At 38.8% G+C, this 5,692-nt stretch overlaps 1 long non-coding RNA gene across 1 annotated transcript; it reads left to right on the plus strand.

The window, feature by feature from the left end:
- The first annotated feature begins 333 nt into the window (after positions 1-333).
- Positions 334-2,923, plus strand: LOC116801242. Its single transcript, XR_004361878.1, has 3 exons — positions 334-1,690; positions 1,796-1,845; positions 1,920-2,923. It is a non-coding gene; the product is annotated as an uncharacterized LOC116801242 (long non-coding RNA).
- The last annotated feature ends 2,769 nt before the right edge of the window (positions 2,924-5,692 follow it).

A 5,692-nucleotide genomic window follows, 5' to 3' on the forward strand; every position in this document is an offset into this window, starting at 1 on the left:
CACTTTTTACGACTTTTATTATTTTCCTGACCCGTAACCACGAAACACAACCTTCTTCCGTTAGCGACGAAAGGAATATGCAAAAATGGCTTCACATGACCGACGCTGATCCGGTACTTCGGTTTTTTTCCACTCTTCTAATAAAATGTATGATCGCTTATCGATAGTTTTCTGTCCCTCTCTTGCCGATAGGTCAGTGACCCTTCAGAAAGCTGGATGCTGCGAAACTAAGCCTAATACAACTAAAACGACAAAAATTTAAATGACGCTTAAAACTTCCACAGAAGTGTCTTCATCACGTATGTATGTATGTACATACAAATCGAAAAGAAATGATACTTGGTCAATTATGTGTTGTACATATGTAAATGTTCTGTGTACCCAACGGTTTTAGTAGGTTTCAGCGGGTAACCCCATTTAACGATGCATTAGGGAAGGCTAGTTCAGTCGGTCATTTCTCGCCACCGCACTCCCTTAATGTATCCCAACCCTACCTTGGTCGTTCCACCGATGCGTCTGCCCTGTCTAGACGCTTTTAATTTGCGTAATCAAAACACAAAGAGCGACTGTCAATGAGAACAGAGCTAAAACCAAAACAGAAACAAACAATCACGCCTTTACACACGTTGATAATTTACAAAAAAAATTTCAAAGCTCCCTTTTTATTTTAATTAAAAAAAAAACCCCTAGGCCAAAGGCTAGACTGTAAGTAAATCGAATGTTAATGAAAACATACAATTCACTAAAAAAATAAGTTGGAACTGTATCATTAAATTGGTGACCCTCCCATAGACCATTCTGATTTCTATATATTAAGAGTAGTAATTACGTTTTTTATAAATTATAAATTTATTTTAAGTTAAACAACCAATTAAATGGCTTTAAAACGTTGTGGGAACGATCATAACATGGAAACAATAATTTAGATTAGCTAATAGTTTTTGCAACTGGTGGCACATATTTTAAATAAAACAGAGAGCTCTCTAGACTTACTCAAATAGTATGTAATATCAGCTTCAAAAGCATATTATTTGTCTATATATCGCAACGAATAGAATGCAGTTCCTTAATTAATATAATCGTTGTTTGAAATTTCTGTTCTCTGAGAGGTCGCTATTTTTACCCGTATGGCTGTATTGTTCTCGGAAGTGGCTGACGTCGAATAATTCGTCACCAGTACAAGTCGCAAGTCTACGACGCCTCGATATCACAATGGGGTCCATAGATTTCAGTCGGAGCTCTAGCTCTCAGAGGCAGACAAGCATCAAAGATCTGTACAAATGGTTTTGGTTTCCTCGTTTGTCAGCGTATTTCGCTAAAAATGTATCTATGTATATGTATATATGGGGCCATAGTTGGATTTTGCACCTTGGCACGAATCACAGTCAACAACATAGTTAACTTCATTAACAAGTGCACTGCGAATTGCTCTTTACCTCTTTTGAGGTAGCCGATCTTTGTAGCCCGAATTTGCTGGACTTGATTGCAATTTATTTTAACTGCTGACGACTTCATAATGTTCACAAAGGTCATGCTTGTACGTTGTATCTGTCAAATCTCCTTAAATATAAAAAGATTTTTACTTGAAATCGATGTTTTCTCGCATTTATCAAGATTAGTTTGTTTTTTTTTTCGTAATTTATGAGCTTTTCTCCGAGGCAGCACCGATTTTGTGTATAAGAAAGCGAAGGTAATGTACACGGCGAATCTATGTAACTGTTTCATACACTACATCTTTGCCGAAATAAATATGTTTTTAATTAGCCTACCATTGATTTATTCCACACCATTGCAGCTGACAGCCAGATTAATGTGTTGATGCCAGATTAATCAGATTTAAAAGAGGTAATGGAATATAAACGTTTGTTTAAAGTGTTGCCGCAGTAAGTTTAGTTTGAATTTAATATTGTTATTAACAGTAATGCACCGATGTACATACCACTGATAAAGAGTAAAGAAGCCCACGATGTGTGCATATTGCGTGTGGAATCTCGTACAGCTAGAAGTGCTGCCGATTCGTGAGTCAAACAGTTGGAATGGCACTACGATGGGTTGGGCTGGCAGTCAATAGCCCCAACTGTTAATTGCAAAATCAAATTGAGCTGCCACAATGTTGCTGTCGGAGAAGATTACCTCATCATCGAAAAGACGAAAAGTGTTGGTGGCGAAATCATCAGCGTCTCCCAAAATGGCAATGAGCGAATGTTTCCTGGAAGAACGAAGGGGCCACGCATCGCGAGTCTGACTCTCCCCCGGCTAATTACACGCAAACGCATTTTAATTTTCATAAAAATAATCATAACATGTGCCGCGCACATAACTCTTGCTCTCATTTCCTTTGGCACTAGATAAAATAAACTGGCTGCGGAACCATTTGAAGCACGGCAACAAAATGTTCGATTGTGATAAATGAATTCCGCGAATCTGTCGAGGCCAACAGCTACGAAATTCGCAATTTCAGGTGTATAAATAGATCGACCACTGCAAGCAAAGCAAACCGAATAATAATGCTTAACAATCTAAACTGAGATCAACAAACAAATCGATCGAACCCTTTTTATTAAAATATTCGTTTCGAAAACTACCTCAAATTGAGGTAAACTTGGCAGTCGGCGAAGTCTTTTTAATAAATGAAATATTCCGGTTAAATGGATGGCATACATGTAGATATTGTAGAACCCCTCACCGCAAACCTGGAAAGTCGTCAAAGTCATTAAAGTCGTTAAAGTATTAGAACATACGACCTACAAGTGTAAAACAAAGCGGAGCCGAAAATTTATTTCAAGTCTACATAATGTGCAAAATTTAAAGAAAGGAAGTGCCTTGCAGTACACAAAATAACTCTAACCAGGCTCCACTTGTGCCCTGAAAGACATAAACCTTTTTCAATCGGCACATTGTATTTGTTGCATATCTAAATCCAATGAAGATCCAATTCCATGTTTATCTAATATGTATGTATATGTAATGCTTTGTAATTGATTCAAAATATCAGCAAATAATAGACCTGAACACATATGCATTTTTAAGCCGCCAGGACTTATCGCATCCGTTTTGGATACCGGTAGAAATGTAAACAAATATTTCTTCCCAGACCTCGGAACATTGTTTCAATGCATTAGTTGGGCAGTCCGATAAATCGACACCACATATCTAATATTTGAGTATTAACACCAAACGTTGGTAAACACTGAGTGTAAATTTCCCCCTTAGACATTTGGGGAGAAACCGCATAACCGCATGTTAAGTGGATGTATCCCTCAGCTCTATTTATCGTATCCCAGGAATATTGCTTAAAACAAACAAAGCTTACTTCTATGAAGTATTCCTTACATGTGATTTTAATAAGCATTGCTGACTTGGTTCTTAGATTAGACTTAATAAATTATCTTTTTGAGATCTTAAGCGAATGCAGTACCCATCAAAAAGGCGTACTGTACTCGAAAGTAGCGATCGTCGCGCGAGCCTTGTGCCCTATTTCGCCCTATTTCAAAGCTCATTTCCCATACGCCCCGTTGCCTTAATTGAGTCGCTGCTATTCGTATTAAAATGTCAATCTAGCATGGCCAAAAGTCAGCAAGATATTAACAGCAGTCAGTAAGGTAATTATGCCTCCATTTACCTCTGAAAATGACATTCATCGTTCTCCTCCCAACGCGCTTATCTATAGTGCACTTAGCCAAATGCAAATGCAAAATAAACGTAATGTCCAGAAAAAAAATTAAATGTCAGTCGCAGCAAAAGTGGCGACGAAATGAGCCGCAAGAGGAAAGCGAAAATGAATAAAAACAGAGCTAGTGTAAAAAATAGAATAAAAACATGAGACAAAGTTATTGCTTGAAATTCTCAGGTTTGGTCAACAAAACAAACAACAAAAAATGAAAGTGTGAGAGCGGCTGCTCGCAAACCAGGGCATATACATATGTACATATGTACATAAGTACATATAAGTATGCTTGAAACACATTCCCATAATTAATGCAGAGCACTTTGCGGGAATGAACATAGCCTTGGTCATTGCTTATCCACGTAGCGAAAATAAATTGGTAATAAAACATGAAAAATAGCGTCGTTTAAAATATTGGAATGGCCTACATGAATGCAATATATATAAATAAAATAATAAAGCGGAAGGCAAGAGTCACTCACATACATATGTAAGTATGAGTTGTGGGATATAATTCATCGAAATTCGTTTAATATGATATTGAAAAGATAATAAAAAAAGCGTTTCCGACCATAAAATGAATATATTTTTTAGCACGATCAACAGCTCAGTCGAACTGGCCATGTCCACCTTGGCTGTCCGTCCGTTTATGTGGACTGCCGTTTTGGTTCCGCCGTCTATTTTCTTTTATCAGTACTTATTTACGGCTGGCTTTCCACGGCTCTGAGGGAGCTGAAGGTGCTCCAGCCTGTCTGTGTTTCGTCCTTGTTGTCCTTTCAATAAATTTAATGTAATAACTTGGAAAAAGGATTTGGCGCGGCACAAAAACATTTTTTGCTTGGCGCTTCGCTTTCTTGGACAATCAATATCTGTTTCCTTCTGCGGCTGTGGCAGTGGTTGCAGGACGCGGATACCCCGTTTAGCACTCGACATTTGGTGGCTTGAACCCGACTTATCGACGCATACATGTTGTGACAGCTTTTATAGCGTGTTAACAAGGACATGATTTTCTTGTTGAAACAGACCCGCCACAATCCAGACGAAAACTCCAGGAAGCAGCATAGAAAGGCGGAAGATTAACGACTGATGCTATACCGCGGATAATTGGACATACTCAGGTAATAAAGTTGGTTCTTACAGTAAATAACAACATGATTTTTATTTTTTCAAGTTCTATTTATAATTATTCCTGATATATAGTAGATTTTAATACCTTAACAGAAGCCCAACTTATGCCTAAAGCAATAAATTAAGACACTCAGTTAAAGGTTATTACAAATGTCTTCCACTATTAGACTGTCTGTCTGCCCTATTTCGCTACTGCAACTTCGTCATCATCGTCATTTTATTCGTAATTGTAGCAATTTAGACGTCTTTCCCAGGTTCTCCCCGCTCATTCACTGCCATTACCACCTTCGCGGTAGTGTTCGCAGTGGGTGTTTCGGCAGGAATGTCAACGTTTTTGACACACGCATCCAGGTTTAATGAGATTGTTAGCGACCTAAATTATATATATATATATATGCCCAGGAAAGAGGGAATACCCCTGGGGAACCCCCCTAAGATAGAGCAAAAAAATAAAAATAACCTTCACATATATATCGCCAAAAATGACCTAGGTCGCAATAAATAATGAATAATTCAATGTACATACATATATACAAAATCCACTTCGATCTCCCTCATGTCCCTAGTATCCATTGGCTCGTAGATGTCGATGATACGTCAGCGACAATGCAGCAATGGGTCGGAGTTGTGTCTGTATGCAGACAAACGTGGGACCTTTATACAAGTTTCCCCCATCAAATACACACGGCTGCATTTGACACGACACAAAACGTGGGCTTTCGCAGTGGAAAGGAAAGGTGCAGAGGATGGTTTCTGGGAGCGGTGGGCGGCAATGCCGTTGTACCCAGCAGCAGCTGTTGCCGCCAATTGATTGAAATGCCGCCCGTTCATTCGACTGGGAGGTCATCTGTCTGCCTCGTTCCACCGCTACTGGACCCTTCCTTTCCCTAAAGTAGT

This window comes from Drosophila sechellia, chromosome 3L (assembly GCF_004382195.2).
Source record: "Drosophila sechellia strain sech25 chromosome 3L, ASM438219v1, whole genome shotgun sequence".
Taxonomy (NCBI): domain Eukaryota; kingdom Metazoa; phylum Arthropoda; class Insecta; order Diptera; family Drosophilidae; genus Drosophila; species Drosophila sechellia.